Below are 15,759 nucleotides of genomic sequence, written 5' to 3'. Positions count from 1 at the left end.
ACACGAAACCCATGGGCACTGGAGGGTGGGGAAATAGAATAAACTCCCTACGAGCCAGCCACCGTGTTGCCACTAAAATGGTGGCTGGCATCACAAAATGTCCGGCTTTATGTCCCGGGAGCCCCTGTAGTCCAAAGGCAGCCCAAAACATCCGTAGCCCAAACCAGCCCAAACCCTTGAGCAGTGGTCCGACTGCTACTCCTCCCCAAACACCCGCGGGGGCAGACTTCCCTGCGGTCCGCTGCCCCCCAAGTCCCCCTTGGGTACAGCAAGATCCGATTTCATGGTCACCACTGGAGTAAAAAACAATCTAAAAAGTATAAGTACAAAATACCCACACTACAGAACTTATTTTGCTAAAAGGTGTGCCCTCTGTGAGGCTCGAACTCACGACCTTCAGATTATGAGACTGACGCGCTGCCTACTGCGCTAAGAAGGCTCTGGAAGGTCTAGTGTCAACTTCTTCTCAGAATCTAAAAAAGCCACGAGGCAGTCAGGTCTTGCCTTTTATATTTGTATAAATTTGATTGTGAACTGGTACATCCTGTTATCAATACCACACTTGCTACGTCATACGTTTCCCAAGCCGCCCATCGACTATACATTTATAAATTATCGCGTTTTTTGCAGTGAGGCCGAACGGGATTAAAACAAACTCTGAAAATCCTGGCACTGTCCAAACACGCTCTGTTGGAACATTTGCCCTGATTGTTGACGACAGACACTCGAGCCGGAGAGATCATCCGATCTGCAGCTCCCTTTGTGACCACGGGAGGCGGCAGTGAGCCGTGCACAGATTTGGATGGGGGCGCTGCCCGGCTGCAGAGTTCACTGCTGGCCAGGTGCAGACCACGTGCACTGGCAGCCAGCGATCACGACCTGCACGTGGGTGTGCGCACTGCAATCACACTGGTGCTCGCTCAGCCTTGCACTGGTGGCTGCAGCCCTGCCCTGACGTACGAACAGGCGTGGTACACCAGCATTAATGGCGAGATGAAGAGCATCTGTTACACCAGCATTAATGCTGAGATGAGGAGCATCTGTTACACCAGCATTAATGGTGAGACGAGGAGCATCAATGGTGAGATGAGGAGCATCTGTTACACCAGCATTAATGCTGAGATGAGGAGCATCGCCTCACGGTTCTCTTTGTTCGGAAACTTGACGCTTTGAAGCCTCTCTAAGTTTCAATCTGCTTTTCTCTGTTTTCACTTCTTCTTCCTATACATTCGAACTTTCTCTCTCCACTCCTGTCTCCCTTCACTTGGACTACATTTTTTCTATAAATGCTGACAATTCTCTATTTTTTTTTGTTAAAGTGAAATGACTGGATTATGGGGGATGAACTGACTGCACGATGTGTGCACAAAAAACAACGTGTGTCCCATTGGATAGCTATCGGAGGTTTCATAGTGTAGTGGTTATCACGTCTGCTTTACACGCAGAAGGTCCTGGGTTCGATCCCCAGTGAAACCATGGAACAATGTTTTTGCAAATTGTTTACATTTTTTAAATATAAAGCGCAGAGTCGCTCACGATGCAAAATATATCACGAAAAGACATCTGAAATAATAAAAGGATAGTACACCGAACAACCATTAAGCAATGGAGCTGTCGGTATTTCAAGGTGGAGAGGTTAAGTGATGGGGTGGGGGCTAGAAGTTAAATACCCCAGGGGGCCTTGATAGATTACTAATCATTGAACACTTATATATATATATATATATATATATATATATATATATATATATATATATATATATATATATATATATATAAAGTGTATATTTAATGAGTCTACGAATGTCCTTTGAAATTGAGAGGTCAGGCCAGGGGCTTGGTGGGCCAGATGCCCTAAGAGGCATTGGATTTTTTTGTTTATGACAGAGGTGGGGGTGTTGTTTTATCACTTATTTGTAGAGCGCTTTGTATGAAGAAGCTTCTCGGCGCTTTATGAGGACACAATCTTAAAACTTAATAATGACCAGCTGGAGTATACTGAAAATTATTAAGAAGTCAGGTTTTTAGCTGGAGTATAAAACAGAGTGGAGTTGTTTCTGCTGCAAACAACGCGAGTTCCACGGTTCGGCGGCTGAAGAAAAGTAGGGTCTGCATAGGGTCCTAGTAGAGACAAGCTGGCATTGATTAGCTGATCCGAGGGCGCGGATGTCCAGAAAGGAGGGTGGTCTATGGACACTTGTCAGTGCCCTAGGATCGGATGAGAAGCAGAGCACAGAGGGCAGCGCGGGCAGCAGTGTTTGTAAGCTCGCGCGCCACAGGATCTGAGCAAGCTGCAATCAATGAAAGGGTTTGCCTGGAAATGTAAGGTAGATTGACAGGGCGCAGTCTAGAGGAGATCGAATGATAGCGGTCTCCATTGGTGCATCCAAAGAGGGATCAATAAAGGAGAGTCTTTTTGGGAAAATGAAAGAGGGTGGATCCGAGGGAGGCCACATTCTTGGACTGAGCTTGCAGATGCTGGGTGCTGTCTGAAAGAATTCCTACGTTCCACACCTCCGTCGACATTTTTTGGGGGGCTTCCCATTATATCTGTCCATATAGCACCAGCAGTAGGCAACACTCCCCACCCCACCACAATAGCATGCACGTTCTACGCATAAATAAAACACACCACACAACTTTTGTTTGGGTAAAAACTGCTGCAGGTTTATTACATACACCGTTATATAATATGGTGGGTTATCTTACGGGCGATCCAATGGCAGGCAACCATCTGGGACGCCTGCCCGATTGATGAGCCAAGCAGCACTGGGGCGAACCCCATCTGTGCTGCCCCTTCGGTGATCCTCTTCCCGTATCACGGTCCCTTATTACTCACGCCCCTTTCAGGGCAGAGCGTAGCAAGGCAAGCCCCCGGTTGTTCAGACCCACAACCGCCCGAAGGACTAACGGAGCGTCAACATGTTTTTTTTTTCCAGGAACCTCCCATGAGGCTCCTGGGCTCTGGCTTTGGCACCCCCTATGCCGCGCAGAGGTACCCTTCGATACCCATTTGCTTCCAGATCACCCTGTAACTCCGCCTGTAACTGTGGCTCAGCACCACATATACAAGCAGGTACTACGGAGATATGGGTGGTACACCAAGAAATAATAACTCATTGAGCTCCTGGAAATGCACAAAGCTTTAACATGGACAGTGGCCTTTCCTGAAAAGCAGAGTTTCAAAACAAACTTGAGGAGTTAGAGAATAGATCAAGATAAAAGAATAGCAAAATACGGGGAGTGCCACAGGGTAAAGAAGGGAACCACGACATGGTAGCGAATGTCAAATCATCCAAAAACATGTAATTATGACATATTTGACATATGTAGAGTCTACCCATATCATAGATAGTTGGACCACCCAAATTTGAACACTATTATTATCGGATTAATAATAAATTGTTGTCCTATGTTGGGTGATTTCTTCTTTTGTACGTATTGTAAATATTGCAGACACTAATTGCTACATAGTGTTTGCCTCACTTTTTTGCACTTGCACTGCGCCGTCACTTAGAGCAACTACATTATTTTGATTACTGTATTGAAATTTCGATATGGAGGACTCTTGATTAAGAAAATATTTAAATGTTCTATGGATGTGAATTTATTGGATTTATTTTGAACCACGCTAAGGCCAAAGACACTAATGTTAAAGTGATTCTTAGGGAAACAATGTTTTTGAATTCTTGTGGTATGTGTTCTGTGCTGTATTTGAAACCTCAATAAAAATAACTTTCCCATTAACTCGGATACCAGAGAAATTGGGGAAAGTTGATATACTTGGACTGGTTCAGAATTACTGTGCTACATCCATTTTCACAAACATACATACACTTTCAAGAACTATTTTTTAAACCATTCATTTTATTTAGCTTAGTATAAAATATTAAACATGTTTAAAAAAATCATTTTTTAAATTATTTGTAACATCTATGAAATAGGTTAAATGAAAAACTATATAATGAAATTCAATACATTTTAATAAAGTATTAAACGTTTCTAGTAAGAAATATATTCTTGTAATAAAAATATAATAGCAAATTAAAATATTAATATTTACTTTGTTTAATTAATACAACTATAATCGCCAACATTATTGGATTGAACCTTATAAAATTTAAATGAACCACTCACACAATCCACACCAAAAACCTATTATGCATTTTTTTCAAATTATGAATCCAATATTTTCTTCAAAAACTGTAAATAATGTGTAGGTATATATTTTCTTTAATGCATTTTATTTAAAATGTAATCCAGAATTCTAATAAATAAAAAATCAAATTGAATTAAATTAAATTCAATTAAATATGGATTTAAACACTCCGCAACCAATAACCCAATAAACCTGATGCACCCTGGAAAAAAATCATATCCAGTTACACAGAAATTAATCAAAATAACTACAAAATAAAACTCTCCCCACCTAATCCTCCAATAATCCCGCAACCTGTAAAAAATAAAAAGTATTATTAACATACAAAAAAATAAAGTTAAACCTGATTTTTACTAAATGAATTGAAAAATAAAAAACAATTACATTTATAATATATTAAATACTATGATATTTTTAGTAAACTATATTTCTAAAATCGATATTATTAACATTGATGGAAATAACAAACTTTAAAAAAAGATACCTGGTCGCTGATATTTTGGTCAGTTGATATAATGAAGTTGATAATCAGGTATCACCCCTTGAAGTAGTACCTGAACCCAGGATTACGCATTTGTTAGACCTGGTATTGTTGTCGTGGCTTTACCCCAAACTTCAGTTTTGCTATCCTAAGGTCTCTGCACACTTTACCACTGATAACCAGTGCTAAAGTGCTTGTGCTCTCTCCTTAAAACATGTTAATTTGACTTACACCCAATTAGCATATATAATTTACTGCTAAGCCCCTGGTAAAGTGGCACTTCACATGGCTAGGGCCTGTAAATTAAATGCTACTATTTTGCCTGCAGCACCGATTGTGCCACCCTTTTAAGTTACCCTTTAAACCTGTCTCAGGCCAGCCATTGCAGCCTGTGTGTGTGCGCAGTTTAAACTGCTATTTCGACCTGGCAAAGTAAACCTCTTGCCAGGCCCAAACCTTCCTTTTTAATTCATATGCCACCCCTAGGGTAGGCACTGGACAGACTAGAGAGCACGGTGCAATGTATTTCAAAAGAAGGACATGTACTTTTAAGTTTTACATTCATTTTCAGTTCTGCAAGGCCTATTCCACCCACAGGATAACAGTGGAATTACCTTAGTACATTTTATAAGTGTAATTTCCAAATGGGAAAAGGTAAGCCCTTATTGTTTGGTGACTCTGGAATCACAATTTAAAATCCTAACTTGTGGTGAAGTCAGATTTTAAATTGCAATTCTGAAAATACCACTTTTAGAATCTGAGATTGCTCCCGGCACAAGGCTCCATGAAGCGTTCGATAGCAGACAAACGACCGAAGCTAGACCCCCGCATTCAAATAATTTAGACTAGCAGCTGACTCAGGCAATCATTCGCCCCTTGATCTATCCCCTCCCCATCCAAGTCATAAGAGAAGAGCAGATGCCACATAAGATACCACCAAGTCCAGGTCCTGAGGAAAACCGCTAAATGAATGTGGGGTTGGAAACGCGTTGACCCTGGCCTCTGGTACAATATACTTTTACAAGTGCCCGAGGAGAAAAGCTCATAAATAATTACTCTCCTAGCGTGAACACTTACAAACTTTAAGTTCCAGGGCTACACACATAGGCAGGAGTTTGTTGATATTTGATGTCTATAAATCCCAGACGACCTCCGCCCTAGTGTGATCATTCATCAACTCAGGACTGGTGTTCCATGTTCTGTCTATCTGTTCATTTATAATTTGTTGGATTTCATGTAATGTCTCACAATTGGTATTTGTTTCTGTATGTAATGTCAAATTGTTGAACGTGCGTTCTGTATCATGACATGGTGTTAATGTACATATTCGTTTTAAAAAAGTATGAGAATAATTGTGAAATAAACCACACAAGCTTGTGGATTAAAAAAAACGGCCAGTTGTATGGTGAATTGTGTATTTCACTTGTGTCACTAGAAACCTTTTGTGTAAAAAAAGTACTGTGGTGCTTTCTAGTGTGCACTTTGGACCCAAACCTTCCATTGGTTTATACTTTTAGAAAGTTGGCATTTTCTTGCCTTAGCCATTTGGTACCTACAGCCTGTGTCTGGCCCATATGACTGGGTATGGGTGACAGTTGGGCTTTGTGTATTCCTCCTAGACAGCCACACACAATGAGGAGCTTAGATGTGACTTGATGGACCATCACTGGCAGGATGGGAGGGAAGAGCTAGACCCAACCCCATTTACACTTAAATAGGCTGTGTCATGTCCCCACAAAAAGTGCTGCATACCTCCTGTAGTTAGTCTAGATCCAATGCCTGAAATCCAGGACACCTGTGCACTTAAAAGACATGCCTCTCCCCATTTCAAGGTCAGGCGTTTGACATCCAAACACAACTACTTGTGATGCTTGATGTCTCCTCTCTTTACACGTCAATTCCACAGGCCAAAACACTGAAGGTGGTACGATCCACCCTGGACAAACGCCAAAGACCACACTGGATACTGACAGATTTCCTGATTGCCATGTTCGAAATCGCGATGAAGAAAAACGACTTCATATTCAGAAATCAGTTCTATTTTGAATGTAAACTTGTGGCAATAGGAGCTACGTATGCACCGAGCCTGGCTAACATCTTTATGGACGATTATGAGGAAGAACATCTGTATAGCCATGACAACCCGTTTATCGAGTCTATTGAAGTATGGAAATGCTACATAGACGATTTGGTAATGATTTGGTCAGACACAGAGGACGAGCTCAAGGAGTTTGGAACATGGCTCAACAACAGAACTAGTGACATCCAGTTCACCATGTCCTACAACAATGAAGCCATCGACTTCCTGGATCTCACGTTTCGAGTGGTGGAGGGTCTCCTATATTGTGATTCATACCGTAAACCGACAGAAAGAAATATGCTTCTCAAGTATGAATCACACCATCCACGCAGCCTGCGGGACAATTTACCCTTTGGGCAATACTTAAGGCTGAGGAGGAATTGCACAATCAGGGTCGATTTTTTTCAAGGAACCCGAAATCCTGACGAAACGCTTGAAAGAGCGAGGCTACCCAACAGGACTGCTCAAATGGGCAAGGAAGCGAGCGTGGTATTGCCCGCGAGACCAGCTACTACATGTAAAAGAAAAAAAGACCACGACTGTGTGACCACATTTAACTCCAAAAGCAATGACATAAAACAGATTGTGAAAAAGTACTGGAATCTGGTCGCCAATGAACTTAACACTACAGATACCTCACTTTTGCCTTCATGAGAGGCAGGAACATAAAGGACAATGTAGTCAAGGATTATCTGGAACCACCCAAGCAACCTGATCTGAGGAGCCAACTGGGCCTACCACTAGTAACTGGACAAAATAAATGTGGTCAATGCAAAGCGTACCCGCTAACCATCGAGGGGGCCTCTTTCACACACAAAAATCGAACACACAAACGCTTTGCTGAAGAGGAAGCCCTGCAGCTGTTCTTTGCTCTCTGCCTACTGGGGACCTGCCTTTAATATCAACTGTTCGCCGGACCCGCTTCGCGGGTCCTGCTTCACCAGCATTACCTTGGGGAGAACTGCGCTGTGTCCGTGAGGCTTGTGGTGCTCTGGGGAACTGGGTAGGGCTGCGAGCGTTTCAGCAGGGACTCCGTGTCCCAGGAGTCCCTGCCTGGCCGATTGAAAGCACCTGGCCCGCTCTCCCTCTCAGCCCCGCCCCCTGCACACGGTGTGTGAAAAGGATTCTGCCTGCCTTTCCTCACTGGGACGCTTTGCTGAAGAGGAAGCCCTGCTGCTGTTCTTTGCTCTCTGCCTACTGGGGACCTGCCTTTAATATCAACTGTTCGCCGGACCCGCTTCGCGGGTCCCGCTTCACCAGCATTACCTTGGGGAGAACTGCGCTCTGTCCGTGAGGCTTGTGGTGCTCTGGGGAACTGGGTAGGGCTGCGAGCGTTTCAGCAGGGACTCCGTGTCCCAGGAGTCCCTGCCTGGCCGATTGAAAACACCTGGCCCGCTCTCCCTCTCAGCCCCGCCCCCTTCACACGGTGTGTGAAAAGGATTCTGCCTGCCTTTCCTCACTGGGACGCTTTGCTGAAGAGGAAGCCCTGCTGCTGTTCTTTGCTCTCTGCCTACTGGGGACCTGCCTTTAATATCAACTGTTCGCCGGACCCGCTTCGCGGGTCCCGCTTCACCAGCATTACCTTGGGGAGAACTGCGCTGTGTCCGTGAGGCTTGTGGTGCTCTGGGGAACTGGGTAGGGCTGCGAGCGTTTCAGCAGGGACTCCGTGTCCCAGGAGTCCCTGCCTGGCCGATTGAAAACACCTGGCCCGCTCTCCCTCTCAGCCCCGCCCCCTGCACACGGTGTGTGAAAAGGATTCTGCCTGCCTTTCCTCACTGGGACGCTTTGCTGAAGAGGAAGCCCTGCTGCTGTTCTTTGCTCTCTGCCTACTGGGGACCTGCCTTTAATATCAACTGTTCGCCGGACCCGCTTCGCGGGTCCCGCTTCACCAGCATTACCTTGGGGAGAACTGCGTTGTGTCCGTGAGGCTTGTGGTGCTCTGGGGAACTGGGTAGGGCTGCGAGCGTTTCAGCAGGGACTCCGTGTCCCAGGAGTCCCTGCCTGGCCGATTGAAAACACCTGGCCCGCTCTCCCTCTCAGCCCCGCCCCCTGCGCGTCACTCTAACTATATTTCTGCCATCCCTCCCCGCTGCGCGGGAGCGCGCGGGGTAGCGCCCGGGGCTAAGCCCGGGCAAAGGGCGGGCCGCTTGAGGCTGTTCGAGGATGGTGGAGGCCGGGACCGGGCCACCCCCCCTTTATCTGTCCTGTCTCGCCGGACCTCCCTGGGGTTCGTACACCTGCCCCTTTATATACTCATCGGCAAGCCATTTATCCCACTGATACAATGGTGCTAACAAGAGGCAGAAAAAAAAGGTCGCGGGAGGGGTGGGTAACCTCCTTGGACCAATGGACGATTTTATCATTAAGGCAAACTCTTTTATTGATCAGAGTATCAGCCTTATGGAGGGTACGGTGTCTTTAGACCTTGCACGCGCCAAGAGATCTTCCTTGGGTACTCTAGCGAGTGTAAGATCCCCTGAGCTAGTTACTGCTCCTGAATCTAGGTCACTGAATGAAGGTAGGCGTAGCTTACCAAGCATGGTGGATTTATCTGCATCTCCGCTATCAGACCTACAGACCAGCACAGATCTGGAAAAATCCCCCGACCTCCTCCCGCAATCCCCACAGCTATCCTCGCAAGTTACACCAGACGAAACAAGAAGAGATAGAGGGAGGAGGGAGGGTGCTGTGAGGAAAAGGAAGATAGACATAAACCAGCCTTCCCTAGTTCCCAATACACCAGTTTTTAATAAATCAGTTTCTAGGCCTAGTTCAACTGAGAACTTACACTCGAGAAAGGTACAAGTAGTTCACTCAGCGATACTACATCGCTCAGCACACGATAGTTCCGACCCCATCTTTGTGGCCTCATTGACTGATGTCCCTAGTGGTGGAGACCCACTCCGGTCTGATAACATACAGATGTCATTAAACAGTATAGCGGATCTATTGAAATCACTACTCACCCCAATAGAACTTAGGTTAACGAAAATAGAAAATAAATTGACCAATCTTTTAAATCTGCATAAGACTAAGCAGGTATCAGGGACACAAATTCCACGAGCAAAAAAACAGATTCAGAATCCAGCCAAATCAGCACCCCCACAAAATCGTATTTCTACTCCTACTGCCCCATTACAAAAATTAATTCCATCTACTAACTCAAAAATTAATAGTCCAGTAAAACCCGCCCCTAAAAACACCGCCACCTCAACAGTGGCAAGTACCTTGCCCCAAAAAACAATGGTACAAAATGCTAAAGCCTCAACAAATTCGGCCTGGCCGTTGATAGCTTCAAAAACGGCACCCTCAGTTTCTGACACAGGTGGTACGAGGGTAGATCAACTGCCCAGACTTCCTGTTGACTTGCCCCCGGAAGCCTACCCCCTTGTGGCAGTAATGACAGGTGTCCCTGAACTCTTGGATTATAATTCAGAACCCACATGGTCCCTAAAGAATAAAGTGCAATTCTGGCTCAACACTAATTGCCCTGTCCCACCCACAAGGTCCTACAGGATCCTTATGGTACGTAGAACCACCTAGGTGGGCCAAGGCCGGAAATCACTGCCAGGCGACTGCATCGTGGTAACCTTTGATGATCCTAGAGCAGTCGACCATATTTGTGCATGGGAAAAATCATGTGAAAGTGGAGGAATAAGCATCAAACGGCTTTCCTTCTTTTACCCACCAAGGTTGTCAAACATCCAAGAGCCATCTTGGCAACCGATGGGTCCCCGCTATTTCGACCATGACAGCCACAGGCAGACAATGGGTCCCTGCCATCCCCAATATGACAATTCTTGGAAAACGGTGGGGCATCGACACCTGGGTAGAGACTGGGACAGTTGGGGTGGGACACATACGTTGAGGGCGGTAAACCATGAGCGCACTCGCTGGGTTCCTTGGTCCGGTATTCCCACACATAACCGATTCAGCGGTCTAGAAATGGTCGATTGACCACTAACATTGATTGACCCCATTAACCCAAAGTCTATTATGGACAATGTCAATACACCGGATTTAAACAACCCAGTTATATTTGGCGTAACAGAGGGGACTGGGGTAATAAGGACACAGGCGCTTGACGGTGCTAGCACAACCAATAGGGAATGTAGGCTTTCTTCCTCCATTGTGACTCCTCAGCTATTAACGACACAACATTTACCCAGCGATATTAGCTTTAGTATAAGCTCCAGTGTAGCAACCACGGAAGTTAGGCCGAGTTTTTCATCTTACAGCCTGATTACGTGGAACGTGGCAGGTTTGAGTAAAAAGGTCCACCAGCAAGCATGGCTGGATGTTATTAATAAACATACCATAGCCTGTTTGCAGGAAACCTGGACGACCGAGGAAATCCACATTATAGGATTCCAAACCTTTCATTCGCCCGCACTTATTAGTAAGCAGGGAAGGAATAAAGGAGGCCTTTGTACTTATGTGGCTACAACTGCGGAACTCAGGGTCAACAAGTGTCTTAACGCAGAGTTTTATCAGGTCCTGGTCTTTAAAGGGCCCCGCTCTGTCAATGTAATTTTAATTAATTTTTATAATAACGTACCATCTATCCATACAGAGCACGTTCTTCACAACCTTCTAAATAGCATAATATCTTTAATAGACAATCTTGTAGGTGAGAAGGTGTTAATCTGGGTAGGTGACTTTAATTGCACTGTCTGCCCCCTTTCTGCAACTGGTTTGTGCGGCCTAGCAGATTATGGGGAAGACTGCCCTACCCATTTCACCCACTCAAAATTAGGCAACTCCTTAAATAACATGATGTTCTATTTGAATTTATCCTTTGTAAACGAACTGTGCAGCCCGATCGTCCCGTTTCAACCAACTTTCAATGGGCGAGGGTGTAACTCCACCATAGATTTTACCTTAATGTCCCCGGTCCATGCTGGCTGCATAACCCTCTGGGAGACTGGAAAGGCTCTCTTCGGAGATCATTACCCCATATCATTCTCTGTAAAAACAATGGGAGAATGTAGTCAACCCAAGAAGAACCCTAATTATGCCCCCAAGGTTAATCTCGGTGCTGTAAATGGGTATGTTGTCAAATGGGATAAAGTTGAGCCAGCTGGCTTCCTAAAGAGCTTGGTTTCGACGTCTCTTGAGGATATTCACGTATGTTTAACAGCTGACATGGAGCCTGATAAAGTCGTGGCTGCCTTTTCTAATATCCAACGGACAGTAAATGATCTATTATTTAGAGAACATAGGCAAACAGCTAAGCGCCCACAGGGTTGGTTTGATAATAAATGCACCAAAGCTTTGACTTCTCTCAAAAAGGCCCTACAGACTAAACCAAAAAACCAAGACCTAATCCGTCAAGCTAGAGGAGCTTACAAATTGACCATTAAAACGAGAAAAGCCACCCTTAAGCGGGAGGCGTGGGCGGCCTTACGTGAGGCCTCGCTACAACGCGATAGTACATTATTTTGGAAAGTGGTAAATGCCCCTTACCTGCAAAGCAGAGCGGAAGATATCTTAGATGTGGCTATCCCAGGGGACACCTGGGTGAACCATTTTAAGCAGTTATATAATAGTTCGACTGTAGGGCACTGTCCTCCTTCGCTAACTCTCAGTTTGATGGACCCCGGCGGACCAGGCGAGCGAAATGCTTTTCCGTTGAATATTACTTTCAGCCTCCAAGAGGTCATTAAAGCTATTAAGGACAGTCCACCCGGTAAGGCTCCGGGTCTCGACGGTGTCCCAATCGACGTCTATAAGGCAGAGATGGATTTATGGGCACCCTTACTTACCAATGTTTTAAACAAGTCTAACCAACAGGGATTTGTGGCATCTTGGCCTGACGCTACTGTCGTGCCAATATTCAAGAAGGGTGACAGAAACGACCCAAATTGTTACAGGCCAATCTCTCTTCTGGATGCACTGATGAAGGTGGCCGGTAGGATTATCCTAAACCGGATCCAGAGCTGGGAGACTGAAAATCAGGCCATCTCTAACTTACAATATGGTTTTAGGACGGGCAAGGGAACGGTTGAGCAGTGCTTGAACCTGGCCTTAATTATTGCAAAGTACACTCAAGCGAAGAGCGAAAAGTTATATATTTCCTTCATTGACCTAAGCTCAGCGTTCGATTGTGTGAATCATGAATTCCTCTGGAACACACTCTCTTCTTTGGGCCTTGATGCCCAAATCATCACGTTTATTCGTGAACTTTACAGGAACGCAGGGGCAAGGGTCAGATTCGGACGTCTGGGGGAATGCTCAGATAAATTCCCTATCTCGCGGGGGGTCAGACAGGGGTGCATATTGGCTCCCCTGTTGTTTACCATTTATATTAACTTTATTGGAGAACACCTAAGTAATTTTCAATATGACTACCCCGCCATAAAGGGTACCTCAGTGCCCCTATTACTCTATGCTGACGACGCGGCAATTATGTCGCGTACTAGGATAGGTCTACAGCGGGCGGTGGTTCAATTTACCTCCTTTATGAGGGATAGGGAATTAAAGGTGAACACTTCTAAATCTTACAACATGGTCTGTGGCAGGGGCCTTAGAAGTGCACCTTGTTCTATTTATCTGGACGCCCAAAAAATTGAAACCATTGAGAAATTTTGTTATTTAGGTGTGACTTTTGATAGGAGGGGGAGCTGGAAGCCGGCAATAGCAACAAGGAAATTAGCCTTTTTACGTTCTGCGGGAGCCCTGAACAATTTTTCTGCAAAAATTGGGGGGAAGCCTGCTATGGAACTAATACAAATTTATAAGGCCAAAGTTGTCTCCTCAGCCACCTATGGGGCAGGGCTCTGGGGGATAGAAAATGTGCAGACGCTACAAAGCTGTGAGAATCAGTTTATCTGCCGCTTACTAGGAGTCTCTAAATTTTCATCAACTTACATGACCCATATAGAAGTAGGCCTTCCCTACATTAGTGACATTGTTAACATCTCCCCTCTTTTACTGTGGCATAAGGACTGGGTGACAGAGGAGACAACCTTAAATAGGGAAGTAATTACTGACTGTCTCACAATGAACGGAATGGCCAATATTAGGTGGCTCTCCTACGTGAAAAATCTTTGTGTAAAGATAGGACACCCAGAATTCTTTGATAACCCGCCCAGTTTGGATGGGCTATCGAGAGGCGCCTTGAAAAAGTTGGCTCTTGACCACCGGGAAATGGAAAGATGGGACAAGGAGAAAATGAAACCTACTGTACTCCGGTTTCAGGAAATTACTCAGTGCGAGGGTCTCCAATATTATCTTAGCTCAGAATTAAGCCCATATGCACGCACATTGCTGACTCGCCTCAGATTAGGCATGTTTTTTCACTTAGTTACTTTTCCCCTCTGTAATGACTGGTCCACTGAAATTCCTTTGTGCCCATGTGATGATATCTCCAGACAATCGGACATACATTGTGTCTTTTTTTGTGTATTTTACAAAGTCCCGCGTAGAGCTCTTCTGTTACCCGTTCTGAGGGCATGGGGGATTCGTACCTGTAAATTAGCATACATGAAATTACTGCTATTAGAAGATGATTCCCTTATTCATGCAGTTTCAAGTTTCTTAAAATTAGTAATTAAATTTAGAAAATCTATGCAATCCTCATGTTCTTAATCTGTTCCCGAATTATTATGATCTGAATCTCTTTTTTTATGATATTTTATCTTGAATGTATGATCGAATAAGCTTATGTTGTTGACCCTGTTTTATCTTAAAAAATGTTTTGTATTATGTGCTTTTATGATTTTATCCTAAATCGAATAAAGCTTGTTTTGATTTGATTTTTTTTGATTCGAACACACAAACCACCATTGTTCACCAACTGTTACAGTACCAATGTGATGTACGTCATCCGCTGTCCATGTAGGTCACTATATGTAGGGCAGACCACACAGAAGGTGAAGGCAAGAATACTCCAACACATGAGCAGAGTTAGGTGCAAAGTACAGGGAGCCCTTTTGGTGGAACATTTTACTACCAACAATCACTCCCCAGAGAGCATCCGATGGTGGGTAGTCGAGAACGTCTGCCCACACCCTAGGGGTGGGTCCATTTCCGCAACCCTAAACTTGAAGGAGTGCAGATGGATACACTCCCTAAACTCAGTGACGGACGGCCTCAATGAGCATGAGGAGACCGCAAAACAGATGGGCCAACTATAGCACAATGTAACCATGCAACTCCAGTTTACACCCAATGTCCTTATGTGTTCTCACAGATTGTTTGGAAATAACACATTGCCAATTATGTCACCATTACGTGCACGACTCACTGTTAAACACTCAATGAATTGCCCATAAGCCATGTTGTGTATAATGGTTGCTTCTATTTGCTTGTAAATATCAAAAGCATCACTTATGTATTGAATTCTGCGGATATTGCTCTTAGCAATGGGCGATGCCAAATGTTAAAGTAATGAGATGTCACATAACACTTGTCTCGCCATACACTGTAGATTGCCAGCAATACTATGTGTGTCTTGACATTAACTCCGTTTGCTTGTATATATCAAATGTTTCACCTGTGTACTGAATTCTGCACAAATTGCCCGTGGCACCTGGACATAACGCTTGTCTCGACAGATACTGTATTTTGCCAACAATAACATGTGTGTCTTGACATTTAATTCACATCGCCGGTGTCACTGTGCCTAAATACATCAGCTGCCCGTGCAACTTGATACCCGCATATGGCCAATTGTCGTGTACGATATACACCTTATTTACATTGGTACTGATGGAGCGGGTAAGATATTTTCTTTTTATATATCCAATCCATTTATATATGTGTATATTAAAATGATTAATAATTAATTATAATAATTAATAGCTTGATGTGAAGGAACTAAACCAACCTTATTAACAGAAAGAATACACGTGGGAATGCATTGCATGGCAAAACAAATAAGTGAACTAAGTTTGTATGCATATTAAAACGATAAATGTTGCTTGAGTAATGTTATTGTGATTTGCGCTTTAATAAACCAGCATTAACGGCTTTGAATGATGCATATGGCTAGGTAAATGCATACACATAAGGGTATTAGCAAGGGAATAACACTGT

General features: G+C 44.3%; 1 non-coding gene across 1 annotated transcript; it reads left to right on the top strand.

The window, feature by feature from the left end:
• Nucleotides 1–1,403: 1,403 nt before the first annotated feature.
• Nucleotides 1,404–1,476, top strand: TRNAV-UAC (transfer RNA valine (anticodon UAC)). The gene has a single exon. It is a non-coding gene; the product is annotated as a tRNA-Val (tRNA).
• Nucleotides 1,477–15,759: the final 14,283 nt, after the last annotated feature.

This window comes from Triturus cristatus, chromosome 4_1, assembly GCF_964204655.1.
Source record: "Triturus cristatus chromosome 4_1, aTriCri1.1, whole genome shotgun sequence".
NCBI lineage: Eukaryota > Metazoa > Chordata > Amphibia > Caudata > Salamandridae > Triturus > Triturus cristatus.
Note: the sequence above shows the minus strand (reverse complement) of the source record. Positions and strands in the feature narration are given on the sequence as shown.